The following is a 27,709-nucleotide window of genomic DNA, read 5'->3' on the forward strand; positions in this document are numbered from 1 at the left end:
AAGAGCAAAAGGGCCACTGGTTACATGCTAAAATGGACCAAATATGCTACATTCAGAGCGCCATAATTTTCTTATTATTTGTAGTAGACCTCTGAAACTTTCACAGATTACAGAATATGACCAGTGCATTATATTTAAAAAAATATACCATAATATACCTCCATAAGTAAATGCAAAGGGCTTAAATTTACTTTCTCCCTTCAAAAATCAACTGGGGCATTCACTGTGCTTTCACCCTCCAAAGACTTGGCCCACTGAATACAAAGATCAACGCTCCTTGAACTACAACATAATGCAGTAACTCTCCTATAGCTCTAAAAACATCATAAAAATAGGGTGAAAAAACTTCATAATCTCACGTTACATACTGTGCACCCGCAAAGTATTCACAGCACTTCACTTTTTCCACATTATGTTATAGCCTTATTCCAAAATGGATGAAATTCATTTTTTCCCCTCAACATTCTATACACAATACCGCATAACGACAATGTGAAAAAAGTTCGTTTGATTTTTGCAAATTTATTAAAAAAAAAAATCTCATGTACATAAGTATTCACAGCCTTTGCCACGAAGCTCAAAATGGAGCTCAGGTGCATCCTGTTTCCACTGATCATCCTTGGATGACCACCTGGGGTAAATTCAGTTGACTGAGTCTACATATAAGGCCCCACAGTTGACAGTGCATGTCAGAGCACAAACCAAGCATTAAATCAAAGGAATGGTCTGTAGACCTCAGAGACAGGATTGCTTTGTGGCACCAATCTGGGGAAGGATACAGACACGTATCTGCTGCTTTGAAGGTCCCAATGAGCACATGGCCTAAACTGAGCGATCGGGGGAGAAGGGTCTTAGTCAGGGAGGTGACAAAGAAGCCGATGATCGCTCTGTCAGAGCTCCAACATTCCTCTGTGGAGAGAGGAAAACTTTCCAGAAGGACAACCATCTCTGCAGCAATCCACCAATCAAGACTGCATGGTAGACTGGCCAGATGGAAGTTACTCCTTAAGCCCCTTTCACATTGGCGTATTCGTAGAACTGCATATGGCAGCGTTGTGTTTCATTTAAATACGCCCGAAATGCGCACATACTCAGCCTATTTCAGTGTTCATTTCATACTTGCAGCTGCGTGTGTTCGCTCAGTCGCGTGTACCATGCCGCTATTAAACCAGTTCAATGTTATTTTCTGCCTCTGTGGAAGTGCGCTCTGTTCTCTACTGCAGGTGTGGTGCGGCTCAAAAACAGTCATTTAACATTATTAATTTTTACTACTCTTTTTGTTTGTCTTGGTGGACCACTTTCATTGTGTACAGATGTTGCTGAGTCTGGCTGTGGTAAAGGCTGCCATGAAAGAAACGCTGTGGCTGGTTAAACTTTTAAACCTCTGGTTGCTCCGATCAGGTCCTCTGATTTGATCAGACCTGACCAATCAGGGTGTTTGATGATCACACCGACATGCAGCGAGTGCACTTTTATTTTAAAGTCACAGGTTTGATCAGATACAGAGAGAGATACAGAGATACAGAGAGAGAGAGATACAGAGAGATACAGAGAGAGAGAGATACAGAGAGAGAGATACAGAGAGATACAGAGAGAGCACAACAGAGGGAGAGAGAGACAGAGTGAGAGCGAGGGAGAGCGCGTGACCGACCTGCTGTTTCTGTATTTCTGAGTTGAGGTTCGATTCCTTGTTCTGATCACACACAGGTGCTGTGGGCTGTGTGATCATGTTCTCAGTTGATTCCTCTGGATGCACGTACTCAGTTTTTTGTTGTGTACAGGAGCGCAGTGTTGCACAGACTTGCATGCAGTAATGCTGTGCTGCGCAGAACTGCTTAAAACTGTCCAGTGCTCCGAAGAAAATTAAACATGTTTAATTTCTTCTGTCCTACGGGCGTAGCACTCAACATACTGCTGCGTAGGGAGCAAGAACTCGACGTAGAGCTGCTAAAAGTGGGCGGAGAACTACGAATACGCCAATCTGAAAGGGGCTTTAGTAAAAGGCACATGGCAGCTCCAGCCCACCTGGAGTTTGCCAACAGGCACTTGAAGGACTCTCGGACCATAAGAAACAAAATTCTCTGGTCTGATGAGACAAAGATTGGACTCTTTTTCAGCAGCAGCAATTTTGTGACTAGTCAGGATTGAAGGAAAGATGAATGCAGCAATGTGCAGAGACATCCTGAATAAAAACCTGTTCCAGAGTGCTCTTTACCTCAGACTGGGGCAACATTTCATCTTTCAGCAGGGCAGTGACTAAGTACACAGCCAATGAAGCGCTGTGAATACTTTCTGGATGCACTGCAGTATAGCATCATATCACGCACATTTATCTCAGTAGCATTGCAGTCTGCAGACATCGTCACACTAAGTGGGTCCATGTGAGAGTTGCGAGTCCAAATACATTATTGAGAGAATTAAAAAACACTCCAAGCACTTACACAACAGAAACTACTCATGTTTAGTCCACGTGACTCCTCAGAATTAACACACAAGTCAGCCATGCTAGCGGGTTGTTTACATGATACACCTTAATAAAGCAATGCTGTAATGCCATAATGTGTATCGTCTAAGTATAAACTGCCCGTCATCCCTACCAGAGACAATTATAGAACATGAAGCTCATGATAGAGAGATTTAAACCACAAATAAAGTATCCATTACAGAGAAGATTCCAAAATTTTAGAAGAATGTGAAGACCCACCTACACAGAGTGACTTAGCCTGCATTGGAAAAGGTTTGTTTTTTTAGGAAGTGTATATATATATATATATATATATATATATATATATATATATATATACACACACACACACATATGCACACACACATACACACATATGAACAGGTTAAGACCAAGACAACCAGAGAAAATTGAAGTCAAATTCCACATTACATCTATATTAAGCGCAGTTCTACCATGGGGCTGACCAAGCGATCTGAAAAGTGCTCGTTTCTATCAGAGAAATAGACACCAAAACAATATTGTAATTGAACTGACTCAGGGACAGCACAGTTTGTGGTTCAGTTGTGTGGTGCATGCAGTGATTATCAAAATTGGTTGGTTACATGGTGCATGTAAGAAAGTACAACCATTTTAGTCGCAGAACAGCATCACCAATTTTATTTTATCAAAACCAATTAAAACAGGACTGCTCCTGATTACAAATAGTCCATATATAGGAGGTGCTATAAACAATGTCGCCTCTACATGTTGCACTAGTACCAGCATCTGAACAAACTGCCAGCTTCTTTTCAAATACTCAACACTGCCTCTTTCAGATTTTTGTCCATTCTAATCCCACTGCATTACTGGTCAGAAGCTTTTTTTTTAGCCTATGAACATCAAGGAGGAGTTTTGGGGAAGCTGCTCCTGTCCAGTATCTGAAATGCAGTACCAATACCACAAAAAAAAAATATATAAGTTCTCATTCATTCATTTTCAGCCGCTTATCCAGGTCTGGGTCATTGTGGCAACAGAGCAAGCAGCCCATACCACACTTCCCCATTCTTGGCCAAGTCCTGTAATTCTTCCCACGGGTTCCCAAGGCATCTGGGAAATCTAATCTATCCAGCGTGTCCTGGGTCTTCCCTGGGGCCTCTGCCCGGTTGGACATGCCTAGAAGACCTCCTTAGGGAGACGACCAGGAAGTATCCTCACCAGATGCTCAAAACACCTTAACTGGCGCCTTTCGATGCAAAGAAGCAGCAGCTCTACTCCGAGTCCCTCCTGGATAATCAAGCTTCTCACCCTGTCCAGGAGTGTAAGCCCAGATACCCGACGGAGGAATCTCATTTCTACCGCTTGTATCCGCGATCTTATTCCCAAAGCTCATGAAAATAGGTGAAAAAAGGAGTGTAAACTGACTGGAAAATTGAGAGCCTCGTCTTCCAGCTCAGCTGCTTCAGATGCCGCCCCAATCCGTCTATCGATCTCCTGCTTCAATTTGCCCCCACTCATGAACAAGATACGTAAAGTTCTACACTTGGGGCAGTAAGTCTCCCCTGACCCAGAGGACACAATCTACCATTTTCTGAGAAAGGACCATGGTCTCAGATTCTAAAGGTGCTAATTCTGATCCCAGTTACTACACACACTGCCTCAAACCTGCTCAGTGCACAGTGGAGGTCATAAATTAATGACGCCATCAGAACCACATCACCTGCAAAAAGCAGAGATGCAATTCTGAGGTCACCACACTGGACACTCCACTCCCTGACTGCATCTGGAAATTTTATCCATGAACATCACAAACAGGATTGGTGACAAGGAGCAGCCCTTGCAGAATCCAACTCCCGTTGGAAAGGGGTCTGATGTAATTCAGACAATGCAGACACAGCTCAGACTTTGGTCATATAGAGGTTGGATTACATGTTGCAGCGAATCCAGTACCTCATACTCCCATAGCACTCCCCACAGAATACCCTGAGGGACCCCTGTCATATACTGGTGGTTGGCTCTCACTGCGGTATTGTATCACTTCCTGTTCCGGAGCACAGCAGTGTTTTGCTGTATCTGTTAGCTGTTTAATCTGCGCAGTTAGATTGATCTAGTTATCTAGATAACGATTAGTTTCCCAGTGTAATCTTCACGTGCCTTAACTAAAGCACTCCTTCTGCTGAATCACCTCTAAATTATTTACACATTATTCACTTTGCGTGTTTTTAGGAATCCGTTAGCTTAGCGCAGCTACTAGCTCTTAGCCGATTTAGCATGGTGGCTTCTCCTGTCTCTCCCGCACTTTTCTGCTCTGGGTGTGAAATGTTTAGTTATTCCTCGGCCTCCTTTAGCAGTAACGGTACTTGTAATAAGTGTAGCTTATTCATAGCTTTGGAGGCCAGGCTGGGCGAATTGGAGACTCGGCTCCGCACCGTGGAAAATTCTACAGCTAGCCAGGCCCCTGTAGTCGGTGCGGACCAAGGTAGCTTAGCCGCCGTTAGTTCCCCTCTGGCAGATCCTGAGCAGCCGGGAAAGCAGGCCGACTGGGTGACTGTGAGGAGGAAGCGTAGTCCTAAACAGAAGCCCCGTGTACACCGCCAACCCGTTCACATTTCTAACCGTTTTTCCCCACTCGGCGACACACCCGCTGAGGATCAAACTCTGGTTATTGGTGACTCTGTTTTGAGAAATGTGAAGTTAGCGACACCAGCAACCATAGTAAATTGTCTTCCGGGGGTCAGAGCAGGCGACACTGAAGGAAATTTGAAACTGCTGGCTAAGGCTAAGCGTAAATTTGGTAAGATTGTAATTCACGTCGGCAATGACGACACCCGGTTACGCCAATCGGAGGTCACTAAAATTAACATTGAATCGGTGTGTAACTTTGCAAAAACAATGTCGGACTCTGTAGTTTTCTCTGGGCCCCTCCCCAATCGGACCGGGAGTGACATGTTTAGCCGCATGTTCTCCTTGAATTGCTGGCTGTCTGAGTGGTGTCCAAAAAATGAGGTGGGCTTCATAGATAATTGGCAAAGCTTCTGGGGAAAACCTGGTCTTGTTAGGAGAGACGGCATCCATCCCACTTTGGATGGAGCAGCTCTCATTTCTAGAAATCTGGCCAATTTTCTTAAATCCTCCAAACCGTGACTATCCAGGGTTGGGACCAGGAAGCAGAGTTGTAGTCTTACACACCTCTCTGCAGCTTCTCTCCCCCTGCCATCCCCTCATTACCCCATCCCCATAGAGACGGTGCCTGCTCCCAGACCACCAATAACCAGCAAAAATCTATTTAAGCATAAAAATTTAAAAAGAAAAAATAATATAGCACCTTCAACTCCACCACAGACTAAAACAGTTAAATGTGGTCTATTAAACATTAGGTCTCTCTCTTCTAAGTCCCTGTTGGTAAATGATATAATAATTGATCAACATATTGATTTATTCTGCCTTACAGAAACCTGGTTACAGCAGGATGACTATGTTAGTTTAAATGAGTCAACACCCCCGAGTCACACTAACTGTCAGAATGCTCGTAGCACGGGCCGAGGCGGAGGATTAGCAGCAATCTTCCATTCCAGCTTATTAATTAATCAAAAACCCAGACAGAGCTTTAATTCATTTGAAAGCTCGACTCTTAGTCTTGTCCATCCAAATTGTAAGTCCCAAAAACCAGTTTTATTTGTTATTATCTATCGTCCACCTGGTCGTTACTGTGAGTTTCTCTGAATTTTCAGACCTTTTGTCTGACTTAGTGCTTAGCTCAGATAAGATAATTATAGTGGGCGATTTTAACATCCACACAGATGCTGAGAATGACAGCCTCAACACTGCATTTAATCTATTATTAGACTCTATTGGCTTTGCTCAAAATGTAAATGAGTCCACCCACCACTTTAATCATATCTTAGATCTTGTTCTGACTTATGGTATGGAAATAGAAGACTTAACAGTATTCCCTGAAAACTCCCTTCTGTCTGATCATTTCTTAATAACATTTACATTTACTCTGATGGACTACCCAGCAGTGGGGAATAAGTTTCATTACACTAGAAGTCTTTCAGAAAGCGCTGTAACTAGGTTTAAGGATATGATTCCTTCTTTATGTTCTCTAATGCCATACACCAACACAGTGCAGAGTAGCTACCTAAACTCTGTAAGTGAGATAGAGTATCTCGTCAATAGTTTTACATCCTCATTGAAGACAACTTTGGATGCTGTAGCTCCTCTGAAAAAGAGAGCTTTAAATCAGAAGTGCCTGACTCCGTGGTATAACTCACAAACTCGTAGCTTAAAGCAGATAACCCGTAAGTTGGAGAGGAAATGGCGTCTCACTAATTTAGAAGATCTTCACTTAGCCTGGAAAAAGAGTCTGTTGCTCTATAAAAAAGCCCTCCGTAAAGCTAGGACATCTTTCTACTCATCACTAATTGAAGAAAATAAGAACAACCCCAGGTTTCTTTTCAGCACTGTAGCCAGGCTGACAAAGAGTCAGAGCTCTATTGAGCTGAGTATTCCATTAACTTTAACTAGTAATGACTTCATGACTTTCTTTGCTAACAAAATTTTAACTATTAGAGAAAAAATTACTCATAACCATCCCAAAGACGTATCGTTATCTTTGGCTGCTTTCAGTGATGCCGGTATTTGGTTAGACTCTTTCTCTCCGATTGTCCTGTCTGAGTTATTTTCATTAGTTACTTCATCCAAACCATCAACATGTTTATTAGACCCCATTCCTACCAGGTTGCTCAAGGAAGCCCTACCATTATTTAATGCTTCGATCTTAAATATGATCAATCTATCTTTGTTAGTTGGCTATGTACCACAGGCTTTTAAGGTGGCAGTAATTAAACCATTACTTAAAAAGCCATCACTTGACCCAGCTATCTTAGCTAATTATAGGCCAATCTCCAACCTTCCTTTTCTCTCAAAAATTCTTGAAAGGATAGTTGTAAAACAGCTAACTGATCATCTGCAGAGGAATGGTCTATTTGAAGAGTTTCAGTCAGGTTTTAGAATTCATCATAGTACAGAAACAGCATTAGTGAAGGTTGCAAATGATCTTATGGCCTCGGACAGTGGACTCATCTCTGTGCTTGTTCTGTTAGACCTCAGTGCTGCTTTTGATACTGTTGACCATAAAATTTTATTACAGAGATTAGAGCATGCCATAGGTATTAAAGGCACTGCGCTGCGGTGGTTTGAATCATATTTGTCTAATAGATTACAATTTGTTCATGTAAATGGGGAATCTTCTTCAGACTAAAGTTAATTATGGAGTTCCACAAGGTTCTGTGCTAGGACCAATTTTATTCACTTTATACATGCTTCCCTTAGGCAGTATTATTAGACGGTATTGCTTAAATTTTCATTGTTACGCAGATGATACCCAGCTTTATCTATCCATGAAGCCAGAGGACACACACCAATTAGCTAAACTGCAGGATTGTCTTACAGACATAAAGACATGGATGACCTCTAAGTTCCTGCTTTTAAACTCAGATAAAACTGAAGTTATTGTACTTGGCCCCACAAATCTTAGAAACATGGTGTCTAACCAGATCCTTACTCTGGATGGCATTACCCTGACCTGTAGTAATACTGTGAGAAATCTTGGAGTCATTTTTGATCAGGATATGTCATTCAAAGCGCATATTAAACAAATATGTAGGACTGCTTTTTTGCATTTACGCAATATCTCTAAAATTAGAAAGGTCTTGTCTCAGAGTGATGCTGAAAAACTAATTCATGCATTTATTTCCTCTAGGCTGGACTATTGTAATTCATTATTATCAGGTTGTCCTAAAAGTTCCCTAAAAAGCCTTCAGTTAATTCAAAATGCTGCAGCTAGAGTACTAACGGGGACTAGAAGGAGAGAGCATCTCTCACCCATATTGGCCTCTCTTCATTGGCTTCCTGTTAATTCTAGAATAGAATTTAAAATTCTTCTTCTTACTTATAAGGTTTTGAATAATCAGGTCCTATCTTATCTTAGGGACCTCGTAGTACCATATCACCCCAATAGAGCGCTTCGCTCTCAGACTGCAGGCTTACTTGTAGTTCCTAGGGTTTGTAAGAGTAGAATGGGAGGCAGAGCCTTCAGCTTTCAGGCTCCTCTCCTGTGGAACCAGCTCCCAATTCAGATCAGGGAGACAGACACCCTCTCTACTTTTAAGATTAGGCTTAAAACTTTCCTTTTTGCTAAAGCTTATAGTTAGGGCTGGATCAGGTGACCCTGAACCATCCCTTAGTTATGCTGCTATAGACGTAGACTGCTGGGGGGTTCCCATGATGCACTTTCTTTCTTTCTCTTTTTGCTCTGTATGTACCACTCTGCATTTAATCATTAGTGATCGATCTCTGCTCCCCTCCACAGCATGTCTTTTTCCTGGTTCTCTCCCTCAGCCCCAACCAGTCCCAGCAGAAGACTGCCCCTCCCTGAGCCTGGTTCTGCTGGAGGTTTCTTCCTGTTAAAAGGGAGTTTTTCCTTCCCACTGTAGCCAAGTGCTTGCTCACAGGGGGTCGTTTTGACCGTTGGGGTTTCACATAATTATTGTATGGCCTTGCCTTACAATATAAAGCGCCTTGGGGCAACTGTTTGTTGTGATTTGGTGCTATATAAAAAAAAAATTGATTGATTGATTGATATACCTTTCCCAAGTCCACAAAAGACATGTAGACTAGTTGGTCATATGCCCAAGAGCTCTCCAATATCCTTGTGAGGGTAAGGACCTGATCCACTGTTCCACAACCAGGATGGAACCCATATTGCTTTTCCTGAATCTGAGGTTCAACTAACAGTCTAAGTCTCCTCTCTAGTACCCTTGCACAGACTTTCCCAGCACAGAAATGTTGGAGCTCTGAAAAAGTGACCATCGGGTTCTTGGTCACCTACCCGACAAAGCCCCTTCTCCCCCAATTTCTCAGTTTAGACGTGCGGTCAGCTCTAGGATGAGTCCTGGTGGACCTAAACATCTTCCATTTATGGATGATGGAGGCAACTGTGCTCATTGGGACCTTCGAAGCAGCAGAAATGTTTCTATATCCTTCCCCAGATTTGTGCCTCGAGACAATCCTGTCTCTGAGGTCTACAGACAATTCCTTTGACTTCATGCTTGGTTTGTGCTCTGACATGCACTGTCAACTAGGGGATCTTACATGTAGACAGGTGTGTGCCTTTCCAAGTAATGTCCAATCAACTGAATTTACCCCAGGTGGACTCCAATTAAGCTATTGAAACATCTCAAGTATGATCAGTGACACCCAAACTGTGGAATGCATGGTCACTACATCTACATTCCGTGGACTCTATTTCAGGATGACTCTAGCCCACCCGAGGAGTTTGACTACCTTGGTGACTTCTGCAAGGGGGATGGCAGCAAATTCGTCCGAGTCTTCCATCCCTACATCCTTGACGAAGGGTATGTCAGTCAAGTTGAGAAGATCCTTAAAGTGTTCTTTCCACTGCCTGATGATATCCTCAGTGCAATTGAGCAGCTCTCCTCCCCTGCTGATCACAGCCTGGGCTAAGAACTGCCTCACTTTCCTGAGGCACCTGACAGTTTGCCAGAACCACTTTGGGGCTGAACGAAAGTCATTTTCCATGGTCTATCCAAACTCCTCCCACACCTGAGTTTTTGCCTCAGCCACCACTGATACTGCAATTCTTCTGGCCTGCCGATACCTGTTCATCAATTCCTGAGACCTCTGTACCAACTAAGCACAAAAGGCCTCCTTTTTCAGCCTGACTGCTTCCCATAATGCTGGAGTCCACCAGCGGGTTCTTGGGTTGCCGCCTCAACATGCACCAACCACCTTCTGGCCACAGCAACGGAGGCCTTGAACATGGACTACTCAGCTTCCATGTCCTCAACCTTGAGACCTGAGAGAACTTTCTGCAGAGGTGTGAGGTGAAGGCAGTCCGGACAGGCTCTTTCAAACGTTCCCAAAAAACGTCATAACACGTTTAGTTCTTCCAGGTCGGCCCAGCAGCTTACCCCGCCATCTACACCTACTCAACACCAGGTGGTGATCAGTTGACAGCTCTGCCCCTGCTTTCACTCGAATGGCCAAGACACACGGTTCCAGGTCTGACACAAAAATTAATCATTGACCTTTGACCTAGGGAGTTATGGTACCACGTGTACTTAGGAACACCCTTGAGCTCGAACAAGGTGTTTGTTAAGGACAATACATGACCAGCACAGAAGTCCAATAACAAACCACCACAAGCTAATAATAAGTTCTCTTTATGCCCATATACAGCTTTGAGAATATCATTATTATTAACAATAATTATAAAACCCAACAGTTGCAACTGTAAATGAATGGAACCTGACATTTTACAATATAAATTGATTAAGACAGGGCTGTGACCGCCCCCCCCAAAAAAAGAACGCATACGGGGTTTCAAGTCCTGCAGTGCCTTGCATGCCTCCACTCATAACTTGTTGAAATATTTGAAAAATGTGTTTCTTACAAACTCCATGCAGCAAAATTCTGAACAAAAGTAAGACTGACCAAACATGTCCCAAGCTTCTTGTTCCATGAGCTGCCAGAATGCACACCTGAAGGAAGAAGCAGGAATAACTCAGAGTCACCATGAAGAGTAAACAACCTGGCACCTGACAGTATGAATTCTGTAACCCTCAAAATCAAGTATTCAGTTTGTAAACCAGCTACACACAATCATAAATTTGTGAACTTATAACTTCACACTTTTTTACCCTCACATCTGAATTACTAGTGGTGAACGAGTGCAATTTAACATTTCTACATATGCGGTGCAGAAACCGTGCCACTCTGACTGGATGTTAGCAAGCCACAGCGGAATCATTTGCAAGTAAATCCCTCATGCAACAGCCACAACTTCCAAGTTAACACTAATGCTAATGTTAAATATCCAACACCATCCAATATTTACAGGCATGCTTCTAATCCTAATCCAATAAGGCAAATACATCAGGAAAACATGATTCAATGTTTTAAATGGGAAAAAAAACAGTCCTTGTTTCAAACTTGTAAGTCACATTTACAGCAGTCACCGAGCATGAAGATTCCCGCTGCTGCACCTGACAATCTCAACATCAAGATGACAACATTCTGTACGTCATCAAACTGCTTATACTGCTTACCTGTAACTCTCATTCTAAATTCCTCCTACAGCACACAGGTAGCAAACGCGACTGAGTCCACAAGCTCCCCAACAACGAGCCTATACACAGCAGTCCTCCTGAGCCAGATAGGTTACACAGCTAAGATTAGACAACTTCCTCAGATGACAGCCAAACGATCTGCATACTATAAGAGGAAACTGAAGTTCAGGCTGTTTTGGTAGACGTGAGCTCTACGTTGAGCCTCCAGGTAAAGCGCTGAGCCTGTGGTTGTTCAGTCTGCCATGACTCTGCAGCCCAGACTGACCTTCAACATGCAGCTAAGGAACAGCGGAACACAATGGAAAGTTTTTTTTCTAAATAAGCGGTTAAATATTAAACCAGAAACACACTTTTCTCCTGTCATTATCAGCTGAAGCTGAAAACGGAAAGTAAACAAAGCAATTCAACAAACCTTTAGTCAGCTGAGCGAAAAGTACACTAAATTAAGGAAGAACAGAAAGAACCATATATCATTCGAAGTTCATCCAAACAGCAAGAAGACAACTAATTACACCTTTTGTGCTAACCTGACCTAAATAAAGCAACAATAAATTAGCATAATTATTTTGCCAAAATGCTGAGAATAATATAATACTGGTGGTGTGTAGATGTAGGGGCTCCTCTGCATTGTGTTGCTGACTCCTCTCACTCGCTCCCCTCGGGACACAAACTAGTTACTAGGGGAGCTACGAACACTACCTTTGCACACACCCTCCCCCCCCAGGACTAAACCAAACCAACTGTTTTAGCTTCCTTGGATGACACCAAAACACAATCAGAATGTTCCCAAAAATAAAAACTGGCCTCAAGCCAGTTATCCAAGATGGCCACAAAATAGTTTTTTTTTTTTTTCTCTCTCCACTAAAACATGTTTACATAACATATAAACAACTTAAATATCACAGAGATTCAATTGGAAGACCACTGCAGGTCACAGCAAACTCACTTGTGCCTAAACTAAATTCATTCATGGGTTTAAGATTCAAAATGGCATACAAAATGGCCTCCAATAGACCCTTATTAAAATACATAGTAGGAACAAACAATAGACTTAATAATGACAGACATCATTGGTGTTTTAGTGAAAAAACCCTATTTTGCCGGCCATCTTGAACACCATCTTGGATAACTGGCTTGAGGCCAGTTTTTATTTTTGGGGAACATCCCAATTGTGTTTTGGGGTCATCTACAGAACCTAAAAAAGTTGGTTTGGTTTAGTCTTGGGGGGGGGGTGCAAAGGTAGTGGTCTTAGCTCCCCTAGTACTAAGAAAAAAAAAAAAAAACTAACCGGATTCATTTTAGATTCTGAACAATAATGATTTAATCCTCTGTCCTTCTGGTTAACATGATATAGGTAGAGATGTGTTCGTTTAAAAACGCAAAGAACTTACTATTGTGAATTCTCATTAATACTGACAAATTACTGAATGAATATTTAATTAAGACAATAAGTGAGAGCAAATGGTAATCAAAATAATCTCCTGAAGAAAGCGGAAGGCATCGCTTGACTTGTTCTGATGGCATAAGAATGAATGTTGATCCATGTGCCTGCCCGTCACGTGTGCCAAACACTTACTTCCAACTTCATTTCTTACTAAAATCTCCTGGTAGACTGCTGCATTGACTTTGGGCTTGATAAAACACAGTGGACCCACACCAGCAGATGACATGGCATCCCAAATCATCACTGACTGGAAATGTCACACTAGACGTCAACCAACTTTGATTGATCTACTCTTACTCCAGACTGTGGGGCCTTGATTTCCAAATGAAATTAAAAAAATATTTAATCTTAAAAGAAGACTTTAGACCACTGAAAAGCAGTCCAGTTCTTTTTCTTCTTGGCTTAAATAAGACTATTCTGACATCTTTGGTTTAGGAGTGGCTTGTACCAAGGAATGTGACACTTGCTGCTCATTTCCTGGAAATGATTATTATCTTTTGATCCACTGACTCCAGTCTTAGTCTTTCCTTGTAAAGCTCCCCCAAGAATTTGGATCAACTGTGGTTGACAATCTTGTCATGGCTGTGGTCATCCCTGTTGCTTGTGCATCTCTTCCTAACACATTTTTCCATTCTAGACAACTTTCCATGCTTTGATACAGCGTACTACGAACAGCCAGCTCTTTCAGCAATAACCCATGGAGAGTGTCAGTGAGTGTCTTTTGAAGAACCGCCAAGTCACAGGTCTTCCCTATGACTGTGGTTGTCTGTACTGAACCAGCCTGAAAGATTCATAGTATATACTGCTCATAAATGAGTTATTCAAACTTGAAATCAAATATTCTAATATTTTGAGATGTTTTTTCCTTTTCCCTTTTGTAATCTGTAATTATCAAAATTAAAATACTTGACAATTTAGTTTATATGTAAGGAATCTGAAATATTTCCACTTTTTGAAGAGCTGACAAAATACTGAACTTTATATTACACACATACAACACATACATACACACACAACACAGACACAACCCCAATTCCAATGAAGTTGGGACATTGTGTGAAATGTAAATAAAAACAGAACAATGATTTGCATATCCTCTTCCACCTATATTCAATTGAATACACCACAAAGACGAGCTATTTAATGTTCAAACTGATAGACTTTTTTGTTTTTGTGCAAATACTTGCTCATTTTGAAAAGGATGCTTGCAACATTTCAAAAAAGTTGCGACAGAGGCAACAAAAGACTGGGAAAGTTGATGAATGCTCAAAGAACACCTGTTTGAAACTTTCCACAGATGAACAAGTTAATTAGAAACAGGTGAGTGTCATGATTGGGTATAAACGGAGCATCCCCAAAAGACTCAGCCGTTCACAAGCAAAGATGGGGCGAGGATCACCACTTTGTGAACAACTGTGTGAAAAAAAAAATAGTCCAACAGTTTAAGAACAATGTTTCTCAATGCTCAATTGCAACAAATTTAGGGATTCCATCATCTACAGTCCATAATATAATCAGAACATTCAGAGAATCTGTAGAACTTTCTAAACGCAAGCGGCAAGGCCAAAAAGCAACATTGAATGCCCATGACCTTCGATCCTTCAGGCGGCACTGCATTAAAAACCGACATCATTGTGTAAAGGATCTTACCGCATGGGCTCAGGAACACTTCAGAAAAGCATTGTCAGTTAACACAGTTCGTCGCAACATCTACAAGTGCAAGTTAAAACTCTACCATGCAAAGTGAAAGCCATACATCAACAACATCCAGAAATGCCGCCGCCTTCTCTGGGCCCGAGCTCATTTGAAATGGACAGACACAAAATGGAAAAGTGTGCTGTGGTCTGATGAGTCTACATTTCAAGTTGTTTTTGGAAATCATGGATGTCGTGCCCTCCGGACAAAAGAGGAAAAAGACCATCCAGATAGTTTTGCGCAAAGTGTTAGTTAGTGCCCATGGCATGAGCAACTTACACATCTGTGATGGCACCATCAATGCTGAAAGGTACATCCAGATTTTGGAGCAACACATGCTGCCATCTAAGCAATGTCTTTTTCAGGGACATCCCTGCTTATTTCAGCAAGACAATGCCAAGCCACATTCTGCACGTGTTACAACAGCATGGCTTCGTAGGAAAAGAGTGCGGGTACTAGACTGGCCTGCCTGCAGTCCAGACCTGTCGCCCAATGAAAATGTGTGGCGCATTATGAAGCACAAAATACGACAACAGAAACCCTGGAATGTTAAACAACTGAAGGGGTACATCAAGCAAGAATGGGAAAGAATTGCACCTACAAAGCTTCAACAATTAGTGTCCTCAGTTCCCAAATGCTTATTGAGTGTTGTTAGAAGGAAAGGTGATGTAACACAGTGGTAAACATACCACTGTCCCAGCTTTTTTGAAGTGTGTTGCAGGTATCCACTTCAAAATGACCAAATATCTGCACAAAAACAATAAAGTTTATCAGTCTGAACATTAAATATCTTGTCTTTGTGGTGTATTCAATTGAATATAGGTTGAAGAGGATTTGCAAATCATTGTATTCTGTTTTTATTTACATTTTACACAACGTCCGAACTTCATTAGAATTGGGGTTGTGTATATATATATTATGAAGGGTCACACAATGTAAAGTATACGTCGTTTTTCTGCAATTCTTCTGTATTTTGTGTGTGTGTGTGTGTGTGTGTGTGTCTCTCTAAATATTCTACGCTATTGTCTTCCAAATATGCACAAGTTATACTGTTCAAACTTCTTACAGTTAATTAAAAATCAGGACATTTATTGTCTTATGTGGAAAGTGAATGCATTTGTGTAAATTGATACAGACTTTAACGTGCCAAACCTGTGCATGTATTTTGTTTTACTATGTGTTTTATATTTTTTATCTTCTTTTGTATATATTCTGTTTCCTGCATTAATTGTACTTTTTTTTTGAAATTGTGAAATAAATATTATAAAGATTAGTTATACACTATATATCAGTACAATTAATGCATGGGTACAAGATCATTTTTACCATGCATTGATACTTTCTAAAAGCTTGAACCTTCTTGTTGTGACTAATATGTTTAATTCCTTATTATACAACTGCCATCATGTTCTCATTATGAATGACCCATAGTACAATTAAAACTAACATTTAAAAGTAGCCAAGGACTTTGCAAATTGACTTCTCCACATCAGTATTTCATAAACTGTTGTACTCACCATATTCAACATGTACAAAAAGAAGACGACTGAGCAGATCAGATTTCTTATTCTCTTCTCCGACGGGACTGATGAACTAAAAACAAATGGAAAATGTCGTTAGCCAACATAAACCAGAACAACTCGTTCCTCACCTGTTACATAAATGCACAACACAAACAGCTCTACAGAGGTATGACAGGCGCTCCACGTCACTGCCTGCTGATTTACAAGGAGATTCCAAGTCGTGTTCCACTTCAGAAAGCTGTGCTTGCCTTCAAAATCAAGCAGGCTTTATTTGAAATGGTACAGATGTATCACACAGGCCAAAGAAAAGCATCAGAAATAAAGTATGAGTTGCACACATTTTTAAAAATTTTAGGTCAATGATATGTTTTTGATATATGATATTTTTTTTATTATATACTAGAGCCAGTCATTTGTACACTAGACTATATTCAAATAGGCCATTTTCACTCACTTAAATGTACAAAATTTCTAAATCATGTTTATGCAGTTCATTAAAAAAAATACATACAATTACACAAGAAATATGCACTTTATTAAAGAGAGGAGGCGGCAGATTAAAGGGGCAGCAGCACGGCAGCTTAGTGGCTGTCAGCCTTGCAGCAACAAGGTCACAAGTTCACTTCCTCCTTGGTCCTTTCTGTGTGGTGTTTTCATGTTCTCCCCATGTTTGTGTGGGTTCCCACCGCATGCTCCGGCTTCCTCTCACTTCCAAAGACATACGGGTTAGCTGAATGCATTTGTCCGGCTGTACGTGTTGTACCTCTTGCACAATGATTGCTGGATAGGCTTCAGCTCCAACCATTGACCATTAACTGGAATAACTGGGTTTAGAAAACTGATATATTAAGGAATGAGTTATTTGTTTTGAATTAACAAATCACAAATTTATTCACACAGATTAATTTTTTGTCTTTTGTTTTTTTTTTTTTTTTTTGACAAAAGACAAAAAAAAAAAATACAAAATGAATACTTTTGTGTACAAATGTTCAGTACCAGCATTATATGGCCAAAGGTACATGATAAGGTGAGCATCACAGCTGCAAATGACCCCATTTGAATCTCATCCTGAACTCATTTACATCAGTGTTGACCAGATACACCTTTATTGTTGTAACAGGCTTCAGAAGCACATTAGAACTCTATAGCAAGTGATGCAGCAGAGAATAGCTGATTTTAACATGGTACACATTCAGTATCCTTGAACTGGTGTCCTTCAACGCGTCAAGCCTGAACTGCTGTTTCTTCCATGCAGATGCTTCTACTTCATAATTGGGGCATTTGCTGTGGCCAACATGTAATTTACCAACTTTTATTAATCGTATTTTAAGCATACTTTTGCAATGAATCTGGCTCCAAAAATGCAACCGAATAGCCAGATAGGTATTTAAAATAAATCAGGTACAATCATTCTATCAGTTTTTGTTTGTTTGTTTTTTTAAATAGCAGCACCATGGCTCCAAGTGCTTATCGACTTTGACTGTGCTTCTGGTATATGTCATCAGACTTGATGTGTAGTGTATTTTTGACAAAGGTAATGAGATATACTTCCAGAGTGACTCTGAAGGGACACTTAAACAGGCTTAAAGATTTTATAAAAAGCGAAACTGATAAAAGTGTAAGATGGTCCCAACAGCATAAAAGTCATAGTTTGGAGGGATGAAACACTTCTGTCCATACATAAATGTTGTGTAGTTTGCCATATAAACTGACAATAAGGAGGTACAGGATGTGGCATTTCACATTCCACTGTTTTTGCCACAGTGTCCTAAGTCATATGTCAACAGTAAACAGCATGAAAAGGTTAACAGAGGCAGTTAAAGCTGCAAACCTACAGTGCAGAGTAAGAATTACTGCTGCACTTTAATGAAGCAGAAAAACTCCAAGGCTGAACCTAAGATATTTCACTCTGCACATCAGAGCAAAAGTTGCAGAAAAACCATGAACTGTGCATGCAGTGACATCCACATAAAACTTTAACCTTTCACACATTTCTTCTTCAGCACAATCTGTAATAATGGAGACAAGACAATCAAAGGTTCTCATAATTGCTAAACAGCACATGCGTGTACACATGCCCCCTTACTGTTGAACAAGCACTGGTTACTTGTGGTCTTGGGTCTGCATCTGGCCTTGATTCTTTGAAGCATTGAAGAAGCTGCTGTGGTAAAGATCTGTGCCGGGTGGGGGAGGGAGAGCCTGAATACTGATGTTTACTGCCGTTTGGCAAAATCAACGCAGACATTTATTTTAGTGCCGTCTGACAGTTTGTTCTTTTCTTATCCCGTGTACACATGCCACATTTGCTTCTCTCAGTTTCCACTCTACACAATTTTATCTTTGCAACAGTTTCACCCATGACAAGACATGAGCGCCATGCTAACACGGTTCAAAGAAAATGCTGTGTGTTAAATATCAATGCTTTAAGTACTACTAACTGAAACTATTCGTTAGGTACAAACCATACATCTTGCTCCCTGAGATTATCATAGAATGAATCCAGTCAGTCAGTGGATCAGCAAAAGTACCGTAACCCTGTAACATCCTAAACCCATATTCAGCTCTGAAATTCTTGGTTCTGACAGATACAGGTGAGGACCAATATACACTGCGCCACATTAGCATCTTTTAATATGTGCAATCACATAACATATAAAATAATGTCAGGTCTATAGCCAAAATGCTGCCAAAATAAATAGTCAAACTTTACTAATTTTGGGCCGCTGAGAATGAAAAGATTTGAAATTGATTAGTTCTAGTTTTTTTTGGCATACAGACTCAACAATCACAAAAAACTCAGAAATAAGACAATTTAAGAGTGTAAATTTGTGGTAAACTGCAATATGTGGATTCAAGATTTTTCTGCAGTTTGACAATTTTTCCCCTAACTGCCATCGAAAAAAAAAGCTAAGTATTTTCTGCAGCAAATTTGAACGCTACTTCATATAAATGTGCATTTCGTGTGTGTCTGGGGGGGAGGGGGGAAGAGAGAGAGAACAAACAAATGATTACATTAATCTAGTGCCTTACCTACAGTGACTCCTAAGAAGTGGCATACTAAAATGTAAAATATTAACTTTACAATTAATACAAAACTAAAAACCTTTATCTTAAGCAACTCAAACATACATGATGTTTACTGTACACAGGACATCCTTGTGTGCATGTAAATAGAAGTGGAGTCAACATTTAGTCATGTAGCTGTGTAATCTCACATCAAGTTATTTCTGGAGACATCATTTTAACTCCCTGCTATTCTTCCCTCAGACCAAACAGCATGTGGGACCTGTAGGCATGTGCTCCACTGCAACAAACTATAATTCATTTTTCTATGACAACCAAGACTTTGAATCAGTTCAAGGAACACAAAACAGAAAATTTATATACAAATTAACAATGTCTGCTTGCAATAATTTTGTGCTGAGCTCACTTCCTTTCTTTCATTGAATGTCGTGCACATCTTTGAATGGCGGAGAGAAATGTACCAGGAGAAGACAATTAAAATATTGATTATGATCTCCCAGATTTCAATCAGTGGAGGTAAATATTGTACCATGTACTTCATAAATGTTGGTCTTTTTCAAGCAAAGTCAATTTTGTTATTAAGGCACCAAATCACAACAAAACTCACCCCAAGATGACACACGAGCAAATCTTATCCCATCCATGAGCTGCAACAGTGCTTCTCAATCACTGGGCTGTGGCCCATTAGCGGGTTGCAGAATGCCAATAAGTGGTTTGTGATTTTTTTCAAGTTGAAGCTAAGTTTTAGTATTGTATAATGTCAATAATATTAAATCTAATTCATGGTGATAATTAGATGTTTTAACCACCCTATAAATCTAATGAATAGTGACTATTTATTTATTTATTTATTTTTACCAAACGTTCCTGAAGTTACTATTTTACTTAAGTTTGTTTTATTGTATTTATTTAATTCCTGGGCTCCCCTGGGCTGTAACAGGCAGTGACTTTGTATTCAATTAACAATTTATAATTGATCATTAACAACAGAATAGACTTCAAGACCACACAAATTAAATTGTACGAATGTTAAATTGATATATACTCACCCTTTACATCAGCTATTATACGATTAATCATTAAGCAGCCTGTTCAAAGAATAGAGGCCTTTATTGTTATTGCACAAAATATTTTTTCCTCTGCATTTAACACATCCTAATTACTGTCAGACACAGCACAGCCACTAGTAGCAGTGGGTAGCCACAGTCCAGCCTGGGGATCAACTCCAAATGTAGAGGCACTACTTTGGTCAAGACCAGAAAAGGAAGCAGACCTTAATGTGCATATTTTTGATCTACCCGTAGAAGATAATGTTGGTTGTGCACAGTAATTTGGGAGTGGTCAAAACAAGGAACTTTTCTCCTACCATTTTAGACACAAAGGCTGACAATGCTTCCCCCTGTTGGATGTGTTTCAGGAAACCTATAAAGTTGCAGAAACTTTTAAATTCACAGTATAGCAACAGCTAAAAGGTTGGAAAACTAATGAAACCAAATATCTAAATAGACAATGTTAATGCGATTTTTCTGAAGTCAGAGTGAAACTGTCCACAGAATAACTTTCATATGAATGTTGAAATTAATGTAAAAATATCTCCAACTATTTATTTAAAATTCACATTTACTGACTAAAGCACATTGGAATAAATGACACTGAATAAAACAAGAATATCTTTTGTCCAAAAATACCTTGAACATTATCTAGACCCTTTCAAAGCACTTTCAAAAAGTGTCAAAGGTGTCAAGAGCAACCAACAAAGTACCCATTTAAGTTTAACCCCCTCTTACCAGGACAGATTTGAGCGTTGAGCTGGATAAATCTTCTAATCTCTTTGGATGTTTACATTTTTAGTACCAACATCCTCTGGTCTCCCACAGTGGCTTGGGTGACCTGACTTGGACTACTTTAAAGCTTCCACTGTTTTCAAACCTGCACTATGGCCAACCGCTCTTATACTCCCCCTATCTCTGCTCCCTTCCAAATCATTCTCCCCTCTGAAGGAGCTGCACTTGTTCAAGGACTGGCTGGAGCCACTTATTTGTTTAGCTACTGAATGGAGTCATGAAGTCTGAAAAAAACCCATGGGCTGGTGAACACCAACAATCATATCAAGCAGTGGACCCTCCTCAGTGAAGCTCCATCCAAACATCTTGTGAAGTGCTCACAAATCTTCAAACCTATGAGTGTATTATGCAAACTGATTTATAATTTAATACAAAAACACAGTGCAAGTACATGAAATTGTGTTTAATTTGGTTTATGCAGTTAGCACCAGTTCCACAAAGTTTAATTTTCATTTTTAGCACTCCCTATATGAAATTAAAATCTGATACTCAGATGAATCATTGTAATATTATTGGGTCAACATGTAGCAATAATATTCAAAAATCCATGTGGAGATGTGTCAATCTGAGCATAAACAGATCTGCAAATGCATAGAAGATATGCAAATATGTGTTCATATATATATATATATATATATATATATATATATATATATACATATATATATATATATATATATATATATATATATATATATATATATATATATATATATATATGTGTGTGTGTGTGTGAGTGTGTGTAAAATCACATTTATAGGTGGAATAAATGTATGACATTTCCAAATGTGTACACACGTCTTTAAATGCGTACATAGTAATAAGTAATCCGCTGCATCCATTCTTAGTTCATAATTTTCTGGTAAATGCATAAAAAAAAAAAATTTAAAAAAAGACAAAAACAATCCAGTACTGAACACTAACAGTCTGCAGTTAAAATACAAAAGATAAAAAAGTAATGAAACTGCTTTTTATTTAAAAATTAGTCTCCACATTTACAGATCTTCACACACATTTGCAGACAGTAATACACTTCCAAAATATAAACATTTACAGATTTTTGTATACTTAAATCTGATTACACACAGATTCTGAATACACATCTGCACATTCTTTTACACACTTACAGGTCTTGACACACAGACACACAAGTCTCCACATGCATTTGCAAATATTATTGCTACATTTACAGCCCCATATAATATTTACTACAGAAAGGGAAGCTTCAAGCAGCTGCAATAAAGGTTTGGCAATCTGAAGACAAGATGATTAAGGAATTATGCTTATTTGCATCATTTGTCTTCACATTATGGTGTTCTCGTACTTCCCAATTCCATGTTTAAGTGTGTCGATCTGTGAAGTCTGTAAGAAACCTAGCCCCATCCTCAACCAAAAAAACAAAGGAACCAGTAGTACCATTTAAAGACTGTCATTCACAATGCTTTCACTTCTGTTGTCAGAGCGGCATTGTGAGAGGAATTCTGCCACTTAAGTGCTGCCATGTTTGCTTTTGTGCGGAGTGAGCCCATGCTCATGACCTTTTTGGGATGAACCAGTAAGACGCAGTCTCCTCTGCTGCCCTTCTGCTAAGACAGCAGTCAAACAATGAAGAACAACTTAATTAAACTGATGACAGCCTGAAAGGGATCTCTTTCACCAAACCTCAGCAAAAAGTTGGAAGCCGCAAGTTTCTTTAAGAAAAAAGTTTGATTAAAAGCTTCATGCTGAAAGAAACTTAAGTTTTCAAATAGAAACTTCTGAAAGTTCAACGAGGTCCAAATATAAAACAAGATACCATATTTACCAGATGATTTTTGTTTAAAAAAAAAAAAAAAAACATTTCCATCTGCAGCCACAAGATGGCATGACATACATGTGTGACAAGCTGTACCTGCACACTGATCTAAATCAGGTATTGCCTTTTCAACACGGGAGTAGAAGTTGGCAGTAACACCCTTAAGGTGGATGACAAAGTCCATAAATAAATAAGAAAAACCTGAATGAGGACATGCTGGGTCTTTGAGAATGAGCTAAATTAATAAATCATGCCCTCAAACTGAAAAAAATCCCCACACACTTTCAAATAAAGCTACAGAAGAACATTCATACATTCTTAAAGTTTAGGGAATAAGCTTCACACTACTTGCACTCTACTTATTTGCACTTTGTGAGGTAGCCAGAAAACAACAAGGACAACAGCCAGGCTAAGGTAAGGCTAACTATAATGTTTTAAACACATTTATTTCTAGAGAAAAAATTTAAGAATTACTATAACTGCTAGGATGTACACATCCCATGCATTTCCCGAACCACAGGACACACAAGATATTGATGTTGCAATTAACCAATCAAAGACACAAGTATGGTTTGCTGTGTCGTATACATTCACAAAAATATTGCCCCAGTTGTGGATATCTGAAGGAAAACCTTCCCATCATTACACAGCAATGTATTGCCCAAATGCTTAACCAACTTAACAACTAAAATGTTATTCTTCCACAAGTGTGGAGCACGTCATATACATATCCAGTATATATGTGTGTGTGTGTGTGGGGGGGGGGGGCTCAATCAACTGTTCTGTCGTGTAAATCTCCTGGAGCCAAAACTGACAGCTTCGAATTATCCATTTTGTCCCATTACTGAACTAATCTCCCAAGTAGTCATTTTATAGTAACATAAAACATATTAGCAGAAAATCTTCACATCAATTACTTCGATATTCTGAAGCCTTTAAAAGTGCATATATTTCAAATTTCAATGAAGGAATTACACAGATTTCCCATGGCATTTTTTGAAGAGGTTTTGCATTATTCTCCATTTAAAATTGCAGCAGAACAGATCATGATTTTCTGGTCAAAAGACTGCAGCCTCAGCTGTACCAATGTGGCCAACAGCCGAGAAACAAAAGACTGAGTGTCAGCAGGGAGCGGAAAGACGCCTGCATATTTTCAATAACAAGATGAGCATCAGCATCTAAAAGATAAGGCATTCCCCATGTTTTGTCGAAACACTAAACTGTCTGGCATCAGAAACAGTTGGCCCTTAAATTGTTGATCAGCATCACTGAGTAACAACAGAAGGCAACCAACATTTCACCAAAGGTCTTGGATTTAATCAAAGGACATTAAAGCAATCACAATTGGAGCAGAAACCCAGCAGTAGGGCTGAGTGATAATTACCATTTATCAAGTTTAACTGAAACTTCATTTTTTTTATTTTAACAAAAATCTGTTGGCTCTTTGAATCATGCAAAACTATCATAACAGCTCAATGCTTTTAGTAACAGTTCATGTACGTTACATAAGTTTAGTTTTGCCACTATATACAACCCCTGGCAAAAATTATGGAATCACCGGCCTCGGAGGATGCTCATTCTGTTTAATTTTGTAGAAAAAAAGCAGATCACAGACATGACACAAAACTAGTCATTTCAAATGGCAACTTTCTGGCTTTAAGAAACACTATAAGAAATCAAGAAAAAAAGATTGTGGCAGTCAGTAACAGTTACTTTTTTAGACCTAGCAGAGGAAAAAAATATGGACTCACTCAATTCTGAGGAATAAATTATGGAATCACCCTGTAAATTTCCATCCCCAAAACTAACACCTGCATCAAATCACATCTGCTCATTGACATTAACCCTATGTCATGAAATTGACCCTATGTGTCTTTTTGCAAGGAATGTTTTCACAGTTTTTGCTCTATGGCAAGATGCATTATCTTGTTGAAAAATGATTTCATCATCCCCAAACATCCTTTCAATTGATGGGATACGAAAAGTGTCCAAAATATCAACGTAAACTTGTGCATTTATTGATGATGTAATGACAGCCATCTCCCCAGTGCCTTTACATGAAATGCAGCCCCATATCATCAATGACTGTGGAAATTTACATGTTGTCTTCAGGCAGTCATCTTTATAAATCTCATTGGAACGGCACCAAACAAAAGTTCCAGCATCATCACCTTGCCCAATGCAGATTCGAGATTCATCACTGAATATGACTTTCATCCAGTCATCCACAGTCCACAATTGCTTTTCTTTAGCCCATTGTAACCTTGTTTTTTTCTGTTTAGGTGTTAATGATGGCTTTTGTTTAGCTTTTCTGTATGTAAATCCCATTTCCTTTAGGCGGTTTCTTACAGTTCGGTCACAGACGTTGACTCCAGTTTCCTCCCATTCGTTCCTCATTTGTTTTGTTGTGCATTTTTGATTTTTGAGACATATTGCTTTAAGTTTTCTGTCTTGACGCTTTGATGTCTTCCTTGGTCTACCAGTATGTTTGCCCTTAACAACCTTCCCATGTTTGTATTTGGTCCAGAGTTTAGACACAGCTGACTGTGAACAACCAACATCTTTTGCAACATTGCGTGATGATTTACCCTCTTTTAAGAGTTTGATAATCCTCTCCTTTGTTTCAACTGACATCTCTCGTGTTGGAGCCATGATTCATGTCAGTCCACTTGGTGCAACAGCTCTCCAAGGTGTGATCACTCCTTTTTAGATGCAGACTAACAAGCAGATGTGATTTGATGCAGGTGTTAGTTTTGGGGATGAAAATTTACAGGGTGATTCCATAATTTATTCCTCAGAATTGAGTGAGTCCATATTTTTTTCCTCTGCTTGGTCTAAAAAAGTAACCGTTACTGACTGCCACAATCTTTTTTTTCTTGATTTCTTATAGTGTTTCTTAAAGCCAGAAAGTTGCCATTTGAAATGACTTTAGTTTTGTGTCATGTCCGTGACCTGCTTTTTTTCTACAAAATTAAACAACTGAATGAACATCCTCTGAGGCCGGTGATTCCATAATTTTTGCCAGGGGTTGTACAAGTAAGTAATGTATTAAATTCAAACACCAATTTTTATCCTCTTTCTACTCATGTTAGAAAAAATTAAAAGAATTTCAAAATTTGTTTCTACTAGGGTGACAAGACATACCAGCAATTACAAGTCAAGCGTTTCTGAACAAAACATTTAAGGGGGAAATAAAAAAATAAGAACACAGTGTCATTTAAATGACACTGACATGTTGCGCCTTGGGGCAACTGTTTGTTGTGATTTGGCGCTATATAAAAAAATTGATTGATTGATTGATTGATTTAAATGCAAGGAGAAATGTATTCAAGTCCATCTGTTGAGAACGTCTTCCCCAGATGGACATGATGCTAGACTGCTTTGTGAGTGTCTGTGCTCTCAGCTGGGCCCCTTTTGTCCATCATGGAGATAACAGGACCATATTGGTCAGTGTGGTGACATCAGTGATTAGACTTGATTAATCAGCTTCAATGTTATTTGTCATCAAGGATATTAAGCATGCTAATCTGCAGGATTAGCAGTGATCCGTCTTCAGGCGGTAGGACGCCTCGCAATGGCAAAGCAACCAGAGTACCGCGATAAAAGCTCAACTTGGCTTACAGTACAAATTTGATTAAATTTATTTATACAGCGCCAAATCACAGCAAAACTGTCTCAAGGCGCTTCACACACGTAAGGTGTAATCTTAACCCTCCTGAGCAAGCACACAGGCGAAAAGACTCCATCCATGACTCTAACAGTCTTTGACCTCAGCAATGACAACTGAAATAATTTGGGAAACAAGTAGTGAAACAAGGTGACTTAAAAAAAAAAAAAGCACTGACTAAATTTTATTTTTAACAATCCTCAACAAGCACCTATCAAACAACTTTTTCATCCAAATGAGCCACTCCATTTTTATAGTACCAACGCTCCAAAAGCAGCAGACAAGAAAAGGGTGGAAGGGAGGGAGGTACAAAGCTTGGATTAATCTTATTAGGGTCCCAACTAAATGATTTGTTCCATGAAAGAATGAGGGAGATTAAAGAAGAAATGATGGGGGCAGGGGGAAATTTATCTTCCCAAAAACAAAACCCCCATACCACTTCAACAGCAGCACTGCCATAGTCACAGGCAGTGGTAAACTCTGTCCACATGCTGCTCTTTTCATAACAGGACTGAGTTTAAAAGCCTACCTTATGAGGAAACAAAGAAAGCAAGTGGGGAAAGCTTGTATCACCCCAGATTTGCTCTGGTATCAAACATCACGGGTAACAAAAGATAAGCTATATTCACGGCAAACCCTGAACATCAAGTTAAGGTGTGTTTACACATAACCAAGACGCATTATGAATGTCATTTTTCTGTCATTCGTGACATTCTTGACATTCTTAATGTGACTTAATGCATCTGAATATGTTTCTTAATAGTGCTTGTTGGTGCGTGATATTCGTGGAACATGTTTTTGCCTGTCAAAAAAATCTTCCACGAATGTCACACACCACCCTCATTTCGTCTCACGTCGTGGAGGTCGCAACTGAGCGTACTGATCCATCTTGAGTATTGCTCCTTAATAAAACGTGACAATGTTCGTAGTGGTTCCTGTGATGGTTCTTGGAGCCCAAACTGTCACGCGTTATTACGAAGTGACACGGAAACTGTCAAGTTTTGACACGACTTGTAACGCGGCGTCACATTTCACTGCGCGCCACGAGGAGTCCGTTTTCTGTCACGTGTGCACAATTAAACTCTGCTCCAAATGTCATTCCACGGTTCCTGCTGAAGCTCC

General features: G+C 39.7%; 1 protein-coding gene across 3 annotated transcripts in view; it reads right to left on the minus strand.

Moving 5' to 3' along the window:
* The window catches only part of kank1a (KN motif and ankyrin repeat domains 1a), a 138,781-nt gene that overhangs the window by 52,112 nt on the left and 58,960 nt on the right, over positions 1 to 27,709 (minus strand). The window contains exons 1-2 of one of the 3 annotated variants that reach the window (XM_034170802.1): positions 21,069 to 21,100; positions 16,252 to 16,327 (exon numbers count right to left, since the gene is read on the minus strand). The gene's annotated coding sequence lies outside the window, so the exon portion shown is untranslated. Of the gene's footprint in view, positions 1 to 10,960; positions 10,988 to 16,251; positions 16,328 to 21,068; positions 21,101 to 27,709 lie in introns of those variants that run through there. The other 2 variants (XM_034170801.1, XM_034170804.1) reach the window with 2 other exon arrangements.

Source organism: Thalassophryne amazonica, chromosome 5, assembly GCF_902500255.1.
Source record: "Thalassophryne amazonica chromosome 5, fThaAma1.1, whole genome shotgun sequence".
Taxonomy (NCBI): domain Eukaryota; kingdom Metazoa; phylum Chordata; class Actinopteri; order Batrachoidiformes; family Batrachoididae; genus Thalassophryne; species Thalassophryne amazonica.